Raw genomic sequence first — 21,807 nt, 5'->3', positions numbered from 1 at the left:
CATATATATATATATATATGCATGTATATAAACAAGGCATATAGGCACTTAATGTGTGAATCATAACACTGGAGTATTATTTCGCCTTTTGGAATATCTGGGAAATGGCTGTAAGGGAGGCAGGAAGAATCAGTATTTAAAGAGATACTACTGTTTGCCAGGCACTATGCTAGGGATTTTACAGATATTATCTCATTTGACCATCACAACAACCCTGTGAGGTAGGTTCTATTATTATTAACATTTTGTAATTGAAGAAACTGAAGCAAAGAGAGATTAAATGACTTACCAAGGGTCACATAGGTAATAAGTGTCTGAGGCTAGATTTTTTAACTCGGGTCTTCCTGACTCCGGTCTAGCATGCTATCCATTGTGCCACTTAGCTGCCTTAAGCCTGAAGACTCTTCTTGCCTTTGGTTATACCTATTTCTATCCATCCCATGACAGTTTTCTGGGAGATTTAAAATTCTTTTTTATACTCTTGACCTCAGGGCCACGCTAAGCACTATAGAAAGTTTAGAACATATACATAAAATATTCCTTGCTCATCAAGAGCTAACACCAAAGTCAGGGAGACTGGACATTTTCAATTAGCATGTTCTTGGACATAAGGTGAACAAGAAACATTTTTATAATCATATTTTGTAATGGTGGAATAAGGATTTGAACTGTCACAAAGACAATTAAGAAGTACAGTGCTATATATTAACATACTAAACATTTCACTGGATATAAAAGAAATTAGAGAAGAGATCAATTTGGCAATATCATGGTTTCCCAGATAAATTAGTACTTGATCTAATCCTTAAATTTTAAGGCTACATGTACCAATGGAGACAAAGTGAGTAGTGAGGAAATATGAGGTTTAGTGAATGATTATAACATGTGTAGGACCAGAAGGAGGACAGCTAGGTAGTACAGTAGATAGAGTGCCAGGCCTGGAGTCAGGAAGACTCATTTTCATGTGTTCAAATCTGGCCCCAGACACTTACTAGCTATGTGACCCTGGGTAAGTCACCTGACCCTGTTTGCCTCAGTTTCCTCATCTGTAAAATAAATTGAACAAAGAAATGGTGAACGACTCCAGTATCTTTGCCAAGAAAACTCTAAATGGTATTATAAGGAGTCAGACACTACTGAAATGACTAAACAACAACATCAACAAAGATTAGGACACTGGACTGAAATATAACTATGGCAAGGTAGAGGGGGTTAAGGCTAAATAACGTGGGTCAATTCATGAACAACCTTAAAAGCCAGAGAACAGAGTTTGGTCTTAATGTGGCAGGCCATGATCGGTTGTTGATCATTGGAATGAAATGGCAAAACAATTTTTTAGGAAAGTGAATTTTCAAATATCTCTGATCAAAATCAAAGTGTTAAGACCATCTTAACACAACTATAATAAGGCGACAGTGCTGTAGAGTGGAAGAAGTACTGAACTTAGAATGTCAGGTGGCTGGCTCCTAGCTCATCAATGTATTGGTTATATTCTCTTGTCTAGTCACTTAATTTCAAAATGTAAGCTACCTAAAATATAAAAAGTAATAGTAATATTTGTAGTACTTAGTTGTTAGGGAGTTCAAATGAAATAATCTTTGTGAAATAACTTTGTAGTCATGAAATTACATGTAAATCTGAGGTCTTTGCATTTAAACCTAGGTAACAAAGTATTTGTGGCATAGACCAGGATATTATAAATGGAAGCGTAGGAGAAGCAATGATATATAAGAGATACTGGTCAGAAGTGATCGATTAAAAGGTGTATAACTGTTAAGACTTGAAGGACAAAGAAAGTAGCGGAGTCAAAGATAACTCCAAGGTTTTCAGAATAAAGAAAAAATTGACTTTTTTTTAAAAATGGGGAAGTTTAGATTGGTAATGGATTTGTGAAAATGGAAGATAATTCATTTATCACAAGCTGACATTTAGATGATGGTAATTACAACTTTGGAATCGATTGTGAGACATGGGAGACACTGACATAGGACTGCCCAGTGTGGTGTTCCCACGCCAAAGAAGGCCCTGTGTTCTATGAGTGAAGAATTGCAGGAGCTCAAAAGAAACGTGAGATGCACAAATTTAGACATCTCTACTTCAAATGTTCTTATTGACTATTTGTGCCTGACCTGTGGTAGAGCCTCCCAAGCTCTTAATGGTCTGATCAACCACAATCAGATACACTGTACCTTGACTCCAACATAGTGAGATCATTTTGGTCCTCTTCAAGGACAGAAGGAAAGACAGCAGCCACCATGTCCAAATAACAGTGTAAGATAAATGAATGTATGAAATTTGAGTTAGTGTTAGAGACATAAATTTTTGGGTTATCCAAATCCAAAGAGACAAAATAGAACTAGTTGGATCCACAAAATAAAATATATTTTTTAAAGTAGACAGTACATTGAGAGAAGAGTTGAAGGCTAAGGATCATATCTTAAAGCTTGGAGGACAAATAGGATTAGGGAAAAAGAAGAACCAATAAATGGGGCTTAAGGAGAATAAGTAAGATAGGAGTTGGGTGCATTGTTAAGTTATGGAGATCAAATCAGGAATAAATTTAAAGAAAACACAGATGGTCAATACAATCGAGTGATATCAGGAGATCAAGAAAGATGAAGAGTAAGAAAAGGTGTTTGATTTGGACTAGAAGATGCTCATTTAGATTGGCTGCCTGACTTACTAATTAATTGAAGAAATCTGGCCTTGAGATGGCCAAAAGAAACAAACAAATAAAAACAAGCAAACTCCCACACATCTAGGCAAAACCTACAGAAAAAAATCGTAGCCCATTCCTTAAGACATAAATTAACCAGTAAGAATAGGATATTTTCGTTTTTAGTGATTGTGGCTAAAGCTGTGAATTATAGTCTAATTTTAAGAATTTAAATGACTTAATGCCCAAATTCTTGAGTGCAGTCCTCAGTCAATACAGTCCCTGTCCTCAGGGGAAAGCTACAGACCTATTGAGTTGACTCTCCAAACCATCTGGAGTGATACAGTGACATTTACTTTTCTTTAATTTGCTCTCAGTGTGCCACTCAACTTCCTCTGTTCTCTAAGGACATACCTGAGTTTTAAATTGGATGTTTTCCTTATCATTATCAAAGACTAACATTAAGACAACACAAGAAATAATATTTCATTTCAAAATAACAGCTGTATCATTTGATACAAACCTTTATTAAAAGTCTCCAAGTCTATACCACATTGAGTTTTTAACCTTTCACAGAATGACACCAGTTTCCATCCTCCTTTCTTGGTTTTAATGAGCAGTTTCCCCTGATGTCTGTGTCAGAGGGTGGAGAGGTATGGTTTTGGGTTTCAGGCTATTTCAATTAGTGAGATGATCATTACTGTGTGTAGTCTAACATCTCTAATAAGTCTGATTAAAAGAAGGTCTGACTCAGAGCGAGACTCAGTTATCAATGACTTAAAATATATTGATAATTACTCCAGATTGATAGAACTCAAGTGTTTTAGCGACAGGTGCCTTTCTTCTCAGAGGGTGCAAGCCACTATTTGTCTTCATTTTTTCCTCATATACTTTCTACCCATCATTCTGTGCATCCCTAAAGGCCCAGAAGTAAATAATCTCTTCAAGAAAAAAAGTGAGGAGGAAACAAATTCTAGTTTGAATCCAGCCATCAAAGCACCTCTGGTTGCAAAGTGCTGCATAGCTGCCCAAGAATTCATTTGGAGCTTGACAACATATCGATGCTGTTGCTACAATTGGAATAATTGGCTGATTTATATTTCCTGCTGACTTTCAAACATTGTTGTTAAGAAATAGAACAAATTAACTGTAATAAGAAGGAGCACCAGAAAATTTGGAGGGACACAGACAAGGGATTAGGGGGGTTCTCAATAAAACTACTTATTGATTGATTGAGCTCCACCTAAAAAACTGTTTTGATAACTAAGTAAATTAACCAATAATAGACAACTAATTTGATTTTTAACACATCAAAAGGCCTTGATAGTGAAAGAAAAACTTATCTTTTAAAAATGTGCTATTCTCACCATCACAAAAATGTTTCCTTTCTCCTTAGGAAAGCAACAGTCATGCTTTCTTTGAGAAATTTCACTTAAAAAAAGGAAGAAAAAAAACCCTATTAAACCAAAGGGTATTTCATCAAACAAGGGTGCAGCATGTTGTACTTTATCACAATAATCACTCTTAATTGGACTTCATGTCTTTAAAATTTTCTTCTAGAATATTTTCCAAAACTGAAAAAAGTAGAAGTTCTCAAATATATCCAATATTTTTTATTTAAATATCCACTAAGGGGATGATTTTCTATAAGAGATTGGAGATGGAATTAACAATTATTTTGATATTTTAAACAAACAGTGAATGGTTGCAAAGTGGCATGTAGGTGGTAAGGTAGGAAAATAGAACACTTCCCAAATAAAGCAGATTTTCTGGGATTTCATCTTTGTGAAGTCATCCCTCCTACATGATATTAGGTTTGCAAGGTTTAGAGTGATGTAAATAAAGTAGCTGTTAGTATTAGAGCCCCACAGATTTAGGGAGAGAAGAGACCTGTGAGGCTATTTAATCCTGTGCCATCATTTTGCCGATGAGAAATCTGAAGCCTATGGAAATGAACTCACTTGTCCAAAATCCCCCAGATAGTCAAGAGAAGAGTTAGCATCTGAATCACGATCCACTTATTCTGAGGTCAGTACTTCTCCCCCTCCCCTGAATATCTAAAGGCATGTAACAATACAGATGCTTTGAAAAACTTAGCTTGTATTTTCAGTTTATTTTCCTATTCCCTCCTCTTAGATGCTTAATGTCACCCACTTGGATTATAAATCTGGCCTGGGAGGGCAATAAGACTGGACAACCAAAACAAAACAAAAATCTAATACTTCCTATATTTGATACTGGAGGAGAGGGACTGATGAGAAGGGCTTAACTGACATTTGGAGGAAGAGTTAATCTACAGTAATATGCATGTTAAACAGATAATAATACAGGGACAGAATATCTGGTCCAGGTTAAAATGTATAGATGGCATGAGAGAGTTTTTGCACAGTTGGTTCATTGGATACAAGAGTTTTATGTGTCTTCTGAAAGTTTATCTGTGCTTTAGCTGCAATGCACTTTTTTGTATTTAAATTGATTGTTGATGCTCAAGAGAAAGAGGAAAACCATGAACTAATGATGCCTGGGAGAAAGGCAGTATAATTATGAGAGGGTTGATGTCCATAATAATTGAAAAAAAAATAATCTGCAGTTAAAAGAAAGAATCAGCATAAAGACACGAGGAAAAGCTTTAAGGACATGACAAATTGTAAAGATGTTATTAAAATAGCCCTGCTTTTTCTTGCTCTATGAAAAAAAAGTTTAAATAACAAGATGAATAGGAAGGGAAAAGATGAGGAGTATTGTACTAGGGAAGTTGAAACCTAGAAAGGATCCATGTCACTGCAAAATTTTAGCTTTTTAAGCCTGTTACAGTGAGTCTTGTACTTATGATAATGATCAATTATACCTGCATGACAATGACATTTTAATTTTTCAAAGCAGTAACAGCCTTTGCCACATTTGATTCTTTGAAGTAGGTAGTGTATGTGTATACATATATACACACATACATGTGTATATATACACATAAGTGTGCACACACATACACATGTGTATACATAGACACACATGTATACATCTATTTGTATACATACACACATGTGTATACATGTATACATGTTTATGTATATGCATATGTATATATAGGTATACATATGTGTACATATATATGTATATGTATATATCTATATCTATCTGTCTATATCTATATATGTCTATATCTATCTATCTATCTATCTATCTATCTATCTATCTATCTATCTATATGTATGGAAAGTTCTGCACACTAATCCAAACGCAATCATGTTGTCTGCAAATAGTATCTGGAGGACTTCACCAACTCCAGAACATCCTTTCTTCACTATTGACTTTTGTTGGATCTCCTCCATTACAGTGTGAAAGCCTTTGTAGAACATATATCTCTGTCATTTATGTTTTGATCGATGTTTATGGTCACATTTGTTGAATAGTGTCATTCTTGTCATTATGTCTTTCAAAGAATCTTGAATGAATTTTAGGTATGGATGTGAAATGCACTGTTTTTAAAGTTCCTGTAAGACTGCACATTATTTTCCTGGCTCAAATGCAACTTTTTTTTTATCAGCAAATAGTAAGAACAATGAGGTTTTTATGCTATCTACACCTTTCAGTTAATTCATGGGTTCTCCTACAATTTAGACTATATGATCCTGGTCAAGTCACAAATTCTTTCTGCCTCACTTCATCCATAAGGCAAGGAGATTTAACTTAATCAGAACTTCCCAAAAGCATTTGGGACTTGGAAAATATTAACTTTGAGAGATGTTACATGCTGGCATGGTGATGCATGCTAGGAGACGCTGCTACTAAGGAAGCAAAGGCTTGTGGGTCACTTGAGTTTGAGATTTCTGGGCTCTCTTAAACCTGTTATGAATTAGAATTCATAAAGGCCCCCACTGATTTGGTGTACCTTTCAGTGAATGGGGCCAACAGGTTGCCTGAGGAAGGGCAAACTTGTCTAATCTGGAAATGGAGCAGGTCAAAGCTTTCATGGCAATCAAGAATAGTTACAGCTTATTAGTAGCGATTACACTTCTACCCTGGATGAGTGTAATGGTAATGCAACTGGGAAGATCTTTTCCTTCCATTAATAGGCCCATGTGATGGCCTGGGTCAAATGGAAGCCTGGGTCACATGAGCCTGTGGTGGGAGGAGCTTGCCAAAGGGGTAGAGCAAGAAGTTGGAGGTTGTTGCAGCTCGGGGAGAGAAAGAGGAGGAATGAGAGCAGCAGCTAGTATGGGTGAGAGAGGGGCATTTTGCCTAAGAGAACTTGATTTGTGGGAAGGTCTGACAAAGGAAAGGCTTGGGAATGTCAGTCCCCCTGCATTAATAATGTTTATAGATTCTTTGTGTCTATGATGGATTTGACTCTCTGGTTTTGGGATTTGGCTTTCTGGTGTTTGAATAAATGTTTTGGTTCTACCTTCAATGAAGAAAGTCTGTTATATTTTGAAATTCAGAACTACACCAGTATATTCATAGCCACTGTAGGCACTGTGAGTATCGCATTGGTGCTACAATGAGAGAGAGAGAGAGAGAGAGAGAGAGAGAGAGAGAGAGAGAGAGAGAGAGAGAGAGAGAGAGAACAGATAAGTTTGTTCTATACTGTGAATAGTCAGAGTAGTACATTGCTATACTCAGGATAGGTGAAGATCCAAATGAAGGCTAAGGTATGTTTGAGTTCACTATGAAATATTTATGGGAAGCAATGGAGAAGATTTACTCAGCATGAAAAGGAGTAAATGGTTAATGGTTCAGGGAATGTCCACATAGACGAGCTATGGTCCTATCCATCTAGGTATCAGGGCCTGAAATCTTCCCATAAAGACATTTCCTTTAGAATTTACTTTTTGCATTCCCTTTTTGTGTTCAACATTCTAAGCCTTCTCAGGAAAAAAACTTTTTCCCCCTTGTACAAGTTTGGTGTCTGCAGTGCCACACTCTTTTCCATTGGGTAATTCTTGTTTACCTGTTGTCTATTGCCATTTGTTGGGCAAGAGAATACTAATGCAACCAGCAGACAGAATGTGGATGAATGCTTTATTTACGGACAAATGCTTTATGATCGGGGGAAGCTGGAATGTTGATGCACAAATAAAATATTTATCAGTCTCACAGAACAATTTGTACTCTCTCATATTTAGGAATTAATTCTAACAGGTGAAAAGTTAAGGCATGATTTCTTATTCTAATTTCTATTTATTTGATTCTCGAGCCTCTCTCCTTCTCTTACCTTGCTTCCTTCCTTCCTTCCCTCCTTCCTTCCTTCCTTCCCTCCTTCCTTCCTTCCCTCCTTCCTTCCTTCCTTCCTTCCTTCTTTCCTTCCTTCCTAAGCATTTGGTTTTGATGACATAGGGAATAGTATTCAGTTCTTTAGGACATTTTTGGCCTTAACCAATATATTTCAATGTAATTAAAATGCACATGAATCATGAAATAAATTTTGTTGACTCATAGTTTTTAAACATCACTTTATTATTATTTTCTACTTTTACTGTTTGCAACAATCTATATTTTTTATATTTGCAGAGAGTTGAAATAAATACCTATCCATTTAGGAAGGAAGCCAATGTGTAAATTCAGGTTTTCCCTTCATGCAGTGGCTACTAGCCATGACAGAAGTTAGAGAATAAATTTGCTGCTTAGTAATTTTCAGTCATGTCTGTGTCTTCATGACCCCATTTGGGTTTTCCTTGGCAAAGATACTGTAGTGGAATTTTACAGATGAGGAAACTGAGGCAAATAGGGTAAAGTGACTTGCCCATGGTCACACAGCTAGTAAGTGTCTGAGGGCAGATTTGAATTCAGGAAAATGAGTCTTCCTGACTTGAGGCCAAGAGCTCTATCTACTGCATAACCTAGATGCCCCTGTAGAACAAATAGGAGCAATAAAAACAGAACCTCAGAAATTCTGGGCCCACTAGAATGGATCAGGATTTTAACTGATCCCAGGTATGTGCTCTCTTTTCTTTACGTAACACATTATTGAGTAATACTAGTAGATTATCATTTTATTTATTTTACTTTTTAAAATGTTATATTAATAAAGCATGAGATGAATGCAACCTTATGGCATTGGTGTTTATGATGTTGCTCTCTCAAATGGTCCTTTTCCAAGTATAACAAAACTCTCTAGGATCTCTCTATACTGAATTGGATATATAAGCATTTGCATAAATGGATCACTAATGCTTCTGGTCCATACAAAATCAGACAGCAGGAGGCAAAGTTGATTAATTTATCTTTTGCATAAGGGCATTTTCAGTATGAAACTCTCTCTCCCCTCCCCTTCCCTTCCCTCCCTTCCCCCCCTTCCCCCTTTCTCCTCCCCTCCCCTCCCCTCCCTTCTCCTTGCCTCCTCTCCCCTCCCCTCCCCTCCTCTCCCTTCTCCTTGTCTCCTCTCCTCTCCTCTCCTCTCCTCTCCTCTCCTCTCCTCTCCTCTCCTCTCCTCTCCTCTCCTCTCCTCTCCTCTCCTCTCCTCTCCTCTCCTCTCCCCTCCTCTCCCCTCCTGTCCTCTCCTCTCTTCTCCTCTTCTTTCTTTCTTCCTCCCTATCTCCCCCTTTCACCCTTCTCCCTCTAACTCTCCCTCACTTTCCTTCCCTCCTCTTCCCCCCTCTCTCTAGCTGTTTCAAGAAACTTATTTTATATCTATTTTGAATTTTCCCTGCAATTATCTGAGAGGCAAAGATAATTTTCAAGATTAGGATGACAAAAACTTCTAGGGTCCTTTCATGGAGCTAAGTATGATAACTCTTTACTGAGTGCCCACTCTCCAAGTCAATTCAAGAATAATGTGTTAATAACTAGCTCAGGATTGGGGATGTAAAAGTGATGAAATGACCCAGCCTCTACTCTCAAGGAGCTCATAGTCTCCTTGAGGGATTTCTTGCATGACAGATAAATATTTAAAAAGGATGGGCAGCAAAAGGTCCATCAGGAGAAAATATTCTCAGGACACTTCAGGAGACAGAGAACATGTTCAGCTGTGAAGAATTAATGGCAGAAGCTGAGGGTTAAAGGATAATAAGGCTCCCAATAGGTAGAAATGATGGGTGAGTGCATTTCAGTCCTAGGGTTTGGCCTGCTAGAAGGCAGATGACATATCAAGTCAAGATCAAGAAGCATATAGACCAGCTTGAAGTGAGGTTACATAAAGGAAGGGGAATAATGTGAGATAAGGATACAGAGTATGTCAGAGGGGGAGTAGGTAGGGACATGAATGAGGACCTAAGAATCCTATATAATTACCTTGTGGGCTTGCTGACTATAGTGAGTCAGTGAAGTATTTTGAGCAGGGAAGTTATATGGTCAGATCTTAGCATTAGAAAGATTGTTTTGATAGAATGCATGAAGGATACATTGATGGTGTTGAGAAACTAACAGCTAAAAGACCAATTAATGTGCTATCATAATAGTCTAAGAAGAATAATGAAGGTCTGAAATAAGATGGTGTAATGTTGAAGATGAAGAGATTGCTGAAGAAGCATTAATGACATTTGACAGATGTGAAAGGTGAAGGAGAGGGATGCATCAAAAACAACCCTCAGGTTGTGAGCCTGGATAAATGAGGGATGGTGGTACCAGTGCCAGAAATAGAGAAGCTAAAAGGAGGGAAAAGAATTTTTTTTGAGAAGGTATGATTTCAGTTTGGGGAATGCTGAGGAACTATTTGTTTAAGGACTGTGCTATGGGATAAAATTTAATTATGATCTAATATTATGAACAAACCATAGTAAATACTATGGGTGGTAATGAAGTGGAGATATCAACTTTGACTGGGGCTGTTAGGCAAGAGATTTTACAGGCAGAGAGACTTGAGTTGACAACTGGCAGTTAAAAAAGTACTACCTAGAAATCTGGTGCACTGATACCTTGGAGATAGATGATAGATCCCTCAGATGTGACTATATATAATAAGGGATGAATTTATAATTTGTTATTTGATGATTAATGTCTTGAATACAATTGATAAATTTCTAAACAACCATTTTATTTTATTTACACTTTAATTTCATTACATAGATATTACTTTTTATCAGTCAAGCTTAATGATGTTTACATAAGCATTTTGATAGTATTTTCAGAGGAATTTTCATTTGATAATGTTGTCTGAGCTGAGATCTCTGATGTGAATTAAGGATTCATTGGAGTAAGGCCTACCTCAATGAATAAGTCAATGAGTCATTCTACAGACACTTATTAAGTACCTGCTATATGTTAGGTATTGTTCTTGGCATGGGGGATATTAAGACAAAACTGACACAATATCTGACCTCAAGAAACTTACATTCAACCAGGGAAAACATGTACATATACAAATATAAACAAAGTATACACAGAATAAATAAAGGTAATTTAGAGTAAGGTGATTATACTTAATATCTCACTGCTATACATCACTATCAGTAGAATGTTGACATTTTAAAGAATGGTCAGGAGATAATTTGGATCATTAGAAGAGTTTTGCAACTTGTGAAAGTAAATTCAACTTGTTTGTCATCTGCTGTTCAACTCAGTACAACTCATCATCATTTTATATCAGCTATATATACCATTGGACAGTCTCTATGGATTGTTAGTCCTAATCCATGTCATAATATGGTTAATATTTTTTTTATCCATTTAGTCTTTCTTGTATGAATGGTCATACTGAACAATATTGAATTGAAAATGAATGTCATACAGAAAGCAACTGAAAAGCAAATGGAAAATTTGAGTGGGCAGCAACATATGACCAATGAGGAACATTGAATATTCTTTAAAAAAACAATAGGAGTAAAAGATGTTATCAGGGAAATGTATGATTAGAAGAGAAGGTGGATAGGTTGCATGTTGAAGTAAGGGATGTAAGGTAGACAGCTAGAATGATCCACTGGTATCCATAGTCAGTCAATAAACATTTATTAAGTACCTAGTATGCTGGACACTGTCCTAGGCTATATGAGAATATATCAAGAGAAAGCTAAAAAAAGCTCTCAGAGTAGATCCCCATGATGGATTTATGGCAGGACCTGAAAAGGGATTATGTTGGAAACATGGATAGAAAACAACATGTATCATTAGAAGAACAATCCAAATAGATGAGATCGTAATTATGTTTAAAGTTTGGCTAATTTTGGGGGGGGATATTTTGGCAATAAGAGCTGGGCTATCAGTAGAGGTTGAGTGCAACAATGGATTGGTTCTTGGCCCTGTGGTTTTTTAAAACATTTTTCTTGATAATTTCAATAAAGGAATAGGTGTCATACTTCTTAGATGTACAGACAGTAAGATGATGGTGACAACTAATATACTGAATTAGAATATCAGGTTCAAAAAATTCTCACAGGCTTTAACTTTGGAAAATTTTATAAGATGAAATTTAGTAGGAATAAGTCTTGTATTTAGGTTCAAAAATCATTTTTAGAAATAGGAAAGGGAGAAGTAGCTGGATATTGATTTATCTGTGGAGAAAAATGGGTATTTTTATAGCCTCACTTTGAGTCATAGGATAAAAGGATTTTGTTATAAGGGACCTCAGAAGCCTTTCATATCAATTCATATGGGATTAGGAATATTCTTCCCATATTATTTCTATCTAAAGTAAGAAAGCCAGCCATTGACTGAAGGAGAAGTATGTGACAAGGCAGTCAAAAAAAATAATGAAAACCTAGGAGAAAATAAGACTAGGGCTAGGCTAATGATATCACTATACTCTGCTGTGCCATATCACTTCTAGAGTTGTGAAGACCACCTTTTAGGAAGCATCGTTAATAAACTAGAGTGTCTAAAAATAGCAATGAGACTGGTGAAGGGCTTTCAGGTCATGTCGTATAAGGAATATTGTGAGGAATTTGGGATGTTTGTCTGGGAAAGAGATGTAATTGGAGGTGATTTCCAAAATTTGAAGAGATTTCATGTTGAAGTGGGGTTGTTTATTCAACTTAGCTCTAGAGGATGGATCTAAGAGAAATGGCTCTTAAATCTCAAAGAGCCAGATTAAGACTTGTTGTAAAGGAAAACAACAACATCCACTTACTAAAAAGAAATATTCCAAAGTGAACTGGGCTACCTTGAGGGGGTAATAGAATTCCAGGAGAAAGTTCCAGAAGAAGACAAGAATTCTGCAATAAATGCAACCAGAACTACAGAAAATAAAAGAAACAGTAGCAAGAACTCAGTGAAAAGTTAGAAAGCCTAATAAAAAAATCAAAGAAGAAGATAAAAAATGAAAATTAGGGTTCTTGTTTTTGTTAAAGGGTGTTGGTCAAGAACTTTGAAAATTATGTTTGAAAGAAGGGGGCGGGGGCACAAGAGATGGCAATAGGCGTAGCATGTTTCCTGATGGGACAAGGAGGACAAAAGTTAATTGTACTATGGCAGATTACTGACATTTTTATAGTAATATATTTTCGGTGATGATAGTGGGATCGTTATATTTGAACTCTCCCACCTCAGCACCTGCTCTAATATGCAAGGACATAGCAGTGATATTTAATAAGATTGTATTTAAATGTAAGTATGCTTGACCAAATGAAAAAGAACATACTAGAGGTAATAGTTTTAAATTCACTGAGGGAGTCATTTTTTAAGATACGTTCAAGAAAAAAAATATTCCAAAGGGTAAGAAAAAGAAATCACAGAGGGTGCTTTTATCATCAAAAAGAAAAAAAAAATATATGACTGAAAAGACATTGATAACTACCCATCTATATAACTACATTCTCATTTTAATAAATATTCTTAAGAATGGTTTGTGAATGTGTTTTGAATACCCTTGAAGAAAATATAATTGAATGGACAGACTAATGCATACAATTTTATATAATAGCGTATATACTTGTGGCCATGCAACTTAATGAGAATTGTAGAGAACAATAAATACTATTGTATCCATGATTTATTATTTTTAAAAAAAATATCTGACTTAAAGGAATGAAATGAAGCCTTGAAGGCTTTTCTTAAGAAAAAAAAGTGTCTATTGAGCAGACATTACAATTATACAAGACACTTTGACAGACGTGGCCATGGAAATGACTTAGGTCCATGTTCTAATTAATATTACTATCCATCAATGTATAAAACTGAGAAACATTCTTAGATAAGGTAGTCACAGAAAATATTCTGTGCAGAGTCTAAAGAGAAAAAAAAGTAAATGATTCTTCATGGCAGGTATCCACAGGCACTTCTATTCATAGGTGACATTAAAAAAATTCCATAGTGTTCTGCAAGACAGCCATTCTTACCCATAAAATCCAGAGCAATATGACAATCATCCACACTAAAGTATGAGAAAGTCATTAAGCCAGATTCCATGTTGAAAATTGTGCACTGTTTTTAATGATCCCAAATTGTTCATTTTCAAAATAGCCAAACACTTTAATTCCTATAAATTGTTTTGTGAATGTAAATGTCTCCAAATCATGGATTAGGAGAATGAAAATAGAACTTGAATAATGGACCTAAAAAGGCTATAGCATTGTTACCAAAGATGATGTACAGGTTAGAAATTACATGAAAGTCATCATAAAAGATGGAGGCATTATGGAAAAAGGAGCATCTGACTTTGAATCCAAAGATGATGATTAGGGTTCCAGCTCTGGCATTTATAAGCTATGTGACTTGGGAAAGTCATCTAACTTCTCTGAATCTATAAAATTAGTCTTTACTAGATGATCTACAATGTCTCTTTTAACTTTATATCTGTGATTCTGATTGTGTGACATGTATGACCAGGAAGAATGTGATTCAGTACTCATGAGCTTCCAGCATTTTCTGGACCATATCCAACCTAGGCTGATATAGTAATTCAAACTCAGGAGTGAAAAGTGAAATAAAGTGAACTAGAAAATGTACTATAAATAATTTCAATGCACATAGCACATCCACAAAAAATTAACCATGTAATAGGGCATAAAAACCTCACAATCAAATCCAGAAAGGCAGAAATATTAAACGCATCCTTTTCAGACCATGATGCCATGAAAATTATATGTAACAAAGGGCCATGGAAATATTGATTAAAAATTAATTGGAAACTAAATATTCCAATTATAAAGAAACAATCAATAATTTCATCAAAGAGAATGACAATAATAAGACAACATACCACAATTTATGGCATGCAAAAGCAATTCTTGGGGAAATGTTATATCAATAAATGCTTACATAAATAAAATAGAGAAAGAGGGGATAAATGAATTGGACATAAAATTAAAAAAAACCCTACAAAAAGAACAAATTAAAAATCCCCAGTTAAACACCAAATTAGAAATTCTGAAAATCAAGGGAGAGATTAATATAATTGAAAGTAAAAAATAAATAATGAAACTAAGATCTGGTTTTATAAAAAAAGCAATTAAAATAGATAAAACTTTGGTTAATTTGAATTAAAAAAGAAAGAAGAAAACAAAATAACTAGTATCAAAAATGAAAAGGGTGAATCATCACCTGATGAAGAGGAAATTAAAGCAATAATTATGACCTATTTTGCCCAACTGTATGCCAATAAATCTGACAACCTAAGTGAAATGGATGAAGATTTACAAAAACAGAAATTTCCCAGATTAATGATAGCAACATTATAGAAAAGGAAATTGAACAAGCCATCGATGAACTCCCAGGAATGCATTTACACCAGGGAGGTTCAATCTTAGGAAAACTATCAACATAATTGACCACATCAATAACAAATCTAAAAGAAATCCCATGATTATTTCAATAGATGCAGAAAAAGCTTTTGATAAAATGCAATACCTGTTCCTCTTAAAAACACTAGAGAGCATTGGAATAAATGAAACTTTCCTTAGAATGATAAGAAGCATGTATCTAAAGCCATCAGCAAGCATTATGTGTAATGGGGATAAGCCTGAAGAATTCCCAGTAAGATCAGGGGTGAAACAAGGATGTCCATTATCAACACTATTATTCAATATTGTACCAGAAATGCTAGCTTTAGCAATGAGAAGAAAAAAAAACAAATTGAAGGAATTAGAATAGAAAATGAGGAAACAAAACTAACACTCTTTGCAGATGATATGATAATATACTTAAGGAATCCTAGAGAAGTAACTAAAAAAAAAACTACTTGAAATAATTAGCAACTTTAGCTAAGTCACAGGATATAAACTAAGGCCATACAAATCATCAGCATTTCTATATATTACCAACAAAGCCCAGAAGCAAGAGATAGAAGAAGAAATTCCATTAAAATAACTGTAGAAAATATAAAATACTTAGGCGTCTACCTGCCCAGTGAAATTCAAGGAACTATATGAATAGAATTGTAAAACATTTTTTCACCCAAAGAAAGTTAGATAAACAATTGGAAAAAAAATATCAATTGCTCATGGGATAGGCTGAGCCAATATAATGAAAAAGACAATTATATCTAAATTAATTTACTTGTTCAGTGATATACCAATCAAACTAGCAAAAATTATTTTATACAGGTAGAAAAATAGTAAAAAAAAAATCTTTAATAATATGGCAGAAACTAGGCACAGGCTAACATCTCACACAATTTACCAAGATGAAGTCAAGTACATAATTTAGACATAAAGGGTGATACCATAAGCAAATTGGGAGAGCAAGGAGTAGTTTACCTGTCAAATCTATGGAAAAGGGAAGAATTTATGACAAAACAAGAGAAAGAGAACATTATGAAACTCAAAGTGGATAATTTTGAGTACATCAAATTGAAAAGTTTTTTGCACAAACAAACCCAATGCAACTGAGGTTAGAAGGAAAGCAGAAATTTGGGAAACACTTTTTTTACAGCAAGCATTTCTATAAAGGCTTTGTTTCTCAAACCTATAAAGAACAGAGTCAAATTTGTAAGAATACAAGTCATTCCCCAATTGATAAACGTTCAAAGAATGTTAACAGGCAGTTTTCAGATGAAGAAATTAAAGCTATGTATAGTCATATGAAGAAATGCTCTAAATAACTATTGATTAGAGAAATGAAAATTAAAACAGCTTTGGTGTACCAACTCACACCTATCAGATTAGCCACTATCACAGAAAAGAAAAAAAAATGATAAATGTTGGAGATGTGGGAAAATTGGTACACTGATGCATTATTGGTGAGTTGTGAACAAATCCTACCTTTCTGGAGAACACTTTGGAACTATGGGGGCAATCATAACTGCATACCATTTGATCCAGCAGTTCCATGACTATGTCTGTATCCCAGAGAGATCATAAAAAAAGGAAAAGGACCTGCATATACCAAAAACAATTTATAAAAGCTCTTCATGTGGTGGCAAAGTACTGGAAATTGAGGGGATGCCCATCACTTGGGGAATGGCTGAAAAAGTTGTGGTATATTAATGCAATGAAACCTATTGTTTTATAAGAAATGATGAGCAGGCAGATTTCAGAAAAACCTGGAAAGACTTACATGAACTGATGCTGAGTGAAGTGAGTAGGATGAGCAGAACATTGTACAGAATAACAGCAACATTGTGTGATGATCAACTATGACTGACAGTTTTTCTCAGCAATATAAGGATACAAGACAATTCCAAAAGATTTATGATGGAAAAGGCTATCCACATCCAAAGAACCATGGAGTCTAAGTGCAGATCAAAACACACTTTTTTCACTTTTTTTGTTGTTTTTCTTGGCTTTCTCCTTTTGTTGTTTCTTCTTTCACAACATGACTAATGTGAAAATATGTTTCCATGATTGCACATATGTAAATTATATCAGATTGCTTGCCATTTTGTGAATGGGGTTTGGGAGGGAGAAAAAAATTTGGAACTCAATTTTTAAAAAAAAAATAACGTTGAAAACTATCTTTACATGTAATTGGAAAAAATGCTCTTTCCAAAAAATAACTTCAATGATAAGAGATTAAAATAATTCAGTTTTAAAAAGTTAAAAAAATATAGAATCTCAGAGAAAATGATATTCCTCTCTGCCTCTGGAGTCATTGCAGTAATGGTCCATTCTGAGCAGAGAAGTTATTTCTTTTTAAACCAAGGTCTCAGGCTCTGCTGGCACAAACACCTTGGGGAGTGTCAGCTCAGACTTGAAAAAAAAAAAAACAGAGTGGTAGTGAGATACATAAGAATGTGTCAAAGGGTTACTTCCTGATTCCTTGTCCTGGAAATCCTTTTTCTTCCTTTTTGGAATTGTTGTGAAGTTTAACCAAGAGTGTCGCACTGGTGATGGATGAACCCTTTGTTGCCCAACTGGTTGGGCTCCCATGGTCTGGGCTGATCTCCACCTCTGCAAGCCACTACCAATCTATTGATCACTGTTAATGCTACCATCTAGCATTTATTATTCACCATTCTATTTTTGGAAATTCTTCATTCATGTCTTTTGACCACTGATCTATTAGGGATTAATGTCACCATACACCCATCCATCTACCCACCTACTCATCTATCTATCTCTTTATCTATGTTTCAATCATTTCCTCATATATTTTGTGTGTCAGTCTTTTTGCATTTGATGAAAATATTTCCATTTTATTGATTCTTTTTATACCTTTATTAATTTTATTCATGCTAATTTTTTCTAAATCAGATAGTGAAAGTGAAATATGACATCTTCTTTACCTTGTGTGGTTAAAAAATTCTCCCCCTAGCTATTGTTATGAAAGGACACTTTATCATTAAGTGTCCTTTTGAAAAATATTATCTTTTAGATTCAGGTCATATATCTATTTTAGTTTATTATGTTATATGAAATAAAATATTGGTCTAAACTGAATTTTTGGCAAATTGCTTTCCAGTTTTTCCAGGAGTTCTTGTTAAAAAAATCCCTCTCTCAGTAATGTATTCTATATAAAACATCTGGTTACTATCTTTTATTGCTTCTATTTTTTACTCATATGATTATTTTTCAGTAATAAATAACCACTTATTTTTATTTTTTGTCTACTGCTTTATAAAATAACTTAGAGCTGGTAATACTCTTCCCCTTTCACCCATAATTTCCCTTAAGATTCTTGACATTTTGCTTTTTTGAATGAATTTTGTTATTATTTAATCTTTTATTCTCATAAAAAGAAGGGTTTTGTGTAATTCATTCCAAAAGTAGATGGTACCATAAATTTTCAGTGGATTCTGGGAATGAAAAAAATCTGAGTTTGAAGCCAGACCTAGGATGTAACAAAGAGTGATTTCTAGGTGTATAGGCTTCCTAGAGTGGTGTATGATCTGTATGTCTTTATTTGGAAACTTTATAACATGGGAGAAGGGAGAAAAGAAGACATTGGCACATGGTTTAAGGAAAATTAGGCAACAATATTTAGGGAAAGCTCTTCTCTATCACTCTATCACATAACATGGGCAAACCCATTTTAACTGCATGAAAAAAATTTGATTCCCCCCTGCCCTTTGCTCAATATTAGGAAAGTTTTTTGGTAGATTTCTATGCACAGTGTTAGAAGCAGTTCAGGCGGGCGTGATCCTTCTAAAGGTTTCATCTTTTTTTTTCTTAAAAAAACACAAAAGAAGAAAGAGATAGGAATAATTTCTTCATGTTAGAAGAAAAGTGAATACTCAGTCAACATGGGCATTAATAATGCTATCTAAGGTAGTCAGAGGAAAGGAAGTCTCTCTTCAAGCTTTCTCAAAGAGCTCTTTACTCCAAAGCATGTGTTCTAACCTTCAACGACCCTGCTATTCTAGACCCCTTGCTTTATTGAGCAGAACCTGTCAATCATAGAGAATGAAGGTGTTGTGCCAAGTGCCAACACTCTTACAATCTGATTTCTATTAATTATAATGCAGTGCATTTGCATTGCCTTGCTTTTATGTTGATTTCAATCTCTACTGAAATCCCTCTTCTTCTTCTTCAGGCTATTGTTATTATTATTAACATAGCATGAATTCATTTTGTATAACACTTTGATAACTACGGATCATGTGAAATATTTTATAAGCTTAGGGGTTATTTTCTCATCCTGCTGCGCAAGATGAGGATATCCCCAGTGCAGTCACTAATCTCTGTGAAATCAGAAAAAGTAGAACCATCCTTCAGAATCCTAAAGCCATGCAATTAACATTGCATAGTATGCCCAGGGCATCTTGGAACTGATATTTGTGCATTCAGATAAAGACATAGAAGGTCATGTTGGTGTGCAAGTTGGCATTATCTTGAATTTTTTCTCTTGGTATTGGCACTTGGCTTTTAATCACCTGTACAGTAATCCATCCATCTGCTTACCAAAAGATGTCCATGTTACCCATCACCAACATATCTGTATGCCTCTTCAAGGCAGGTGGCCCCCTTTTTGAATGCAGAAAATAAACAATAGGAATGGATTTTCCTTAGATGGAACTTCAGATGTCTGTAGATGTGTCAGGTTCTCAAGGTAAAGTTACCTCCTGATCAAGACATTTATTCAAAATCCAAGTGGAGTTCCAGGGATTCTAAGGAATCATGCTAATGCTATCAAATAAATCTCTATTGTCATATATTGTGAAGTGAGGGAAATGACTGACTGCATGTAAAAGCACTCTCCATATGTAGTTGAAAGCACCACTAGGATAGAAAACAGCATAGCCTTCTTGGAGGAATTATAAATGGGTCCTTGTTAACAATGTCTGTTGAAAACCAAGAAAAGGTTTATTTATTATAAAGATAACAATGTTATTTCCTTTTTATGTTATCCAATCATTTCAGAATGGCCATTCCTTCCATGAATTAGACACTATATACAGTATCTTATAGTGTTTTATCTTGATTACCTAATTAAAATCAAGAATTTGAATCATTCTTGTCAGCTTATAGAACAGATTTCTATGTAAATGAATCACAGCGATGGAAGGTGTCCTCAGAGGCCATCTAGTCCAAATTATTTCCCTTCTTTAACATTTATCTGTTTTTAGGCTACCAGTACCTCTCCTGACTCCATGATTTCTCCACAATTACAAAGAACTATGTGGTACTCCAGTATCCTGGGATGTTATTCATTTGATTTGGAGACCTGACCTCATTTAGAGTAGCTTGGTGCTGTTACTTAGAGTACTTCTTAGATATTTTGGGCTACACACCACTGTTAACCTTTTAGATATGTTTCCTCTACCCTTTCTAGTCAAAAGACTAGTTGTTCTTGATTGAGGAGATATAAATAAAACAAAGGTAGAATGTCTCTGCTTCCTTTCTGTTACTACTACATCATGTGGTAAAGGAATAAGCATTTATTAAGCTCCTGCTAGAAAGAGAGAGAGAGAGAGAGAGAGAGAGAGAGAGAGAGAGAGAGAGAGAGAGAGATTGATTTATAGTCAAGAGACCTGGGTTCAATTTCACCTTGTTTACCCACTGGCTGTATAACCATGAAAAAGTCACTTAAGGAATTATGGGAATAATAATACTGTAATGGTATTTCTGAATTTATTTGTCCATGGAAGATTTTATGAACTCATACATTTGATCCTAGGGTAGAGGGGAATGTGTGATTTCTGAGTTTTGGAATACCATCTAAATAAAGGGAATTTAGGGATATGGAATAAATTAAACCTTTTTATTGTCATAGTGATATTTGCTATAAGAAATACATATTTCAATTTAGTACAACAAACATTATGTACAAAATGTATGCAGAAAACTGTTCCATCATTCAATCAGCAAACATGTATTTCTTTTCTCCCATGTGCCAGGTATTCTAAGATGAGCTGGAGATAGAAATCCAAGGGATAAAACCTTCTAATAAGGGAACAGGTAGTTATATAAATAGATGGAGAAGAAATTTATAAAGATAATAAGTGCAAATAAATACAAGCTAGTTCATACAAAGAGATTTTAAAAGAAGGGGACATCAAGGTAGATTTCATATAGGAGTTTGTGCTTGAGCTGTGTCTTGAAGAAAAATGAAAGGACTCCGTGGTGGAGGTAAAGAGGGAGGATATTTTAGTCACAGGGAATGAGCCATGCCAACTCTCTCATTAAGATGGAAGCTGGAATTCAAGGTACAGAGAAAGGCCAATTTTACTACATCATAGATTCCAGGGCAGGGATTAATATATAATGAGGTTCAAAATTAAGTTAGGACAAGTTTGTGATGGGTTTTAAGAAAATTAACAGATGAGTTAATACTTCATTCTAAAGGCAACAAAAAGCCACTAAGTTTTGTTGAATAGGGGCGTGATATGGTCAGTTTGAGCTTAAAGAAAATCACTTTGGAAGATATTTGGAGGAAAAGCTGCAGTGGATAGAGAATTGAGGGAGAGA

The sequence above is a fragment of the Trichosurus vulpecula genome, chromosome 6 (genome assembly GCF_011100635.1).
Source record: "Trichosurus vulpecula isolate mTriVul1 chromosome 6, mTriVul1.pri, whole genome shotgun sequence".
Classification (NCBI taxonomy): domain Eukaryota; kingdom Metazoa; phylum Chordata; class Mammalia; order Diprotodontia; family Phalangeridae; genus Trichosurus; species Trichosurus vulpecula.
This window is presented reverse-complemented; position numbering follows the sequence as displayed.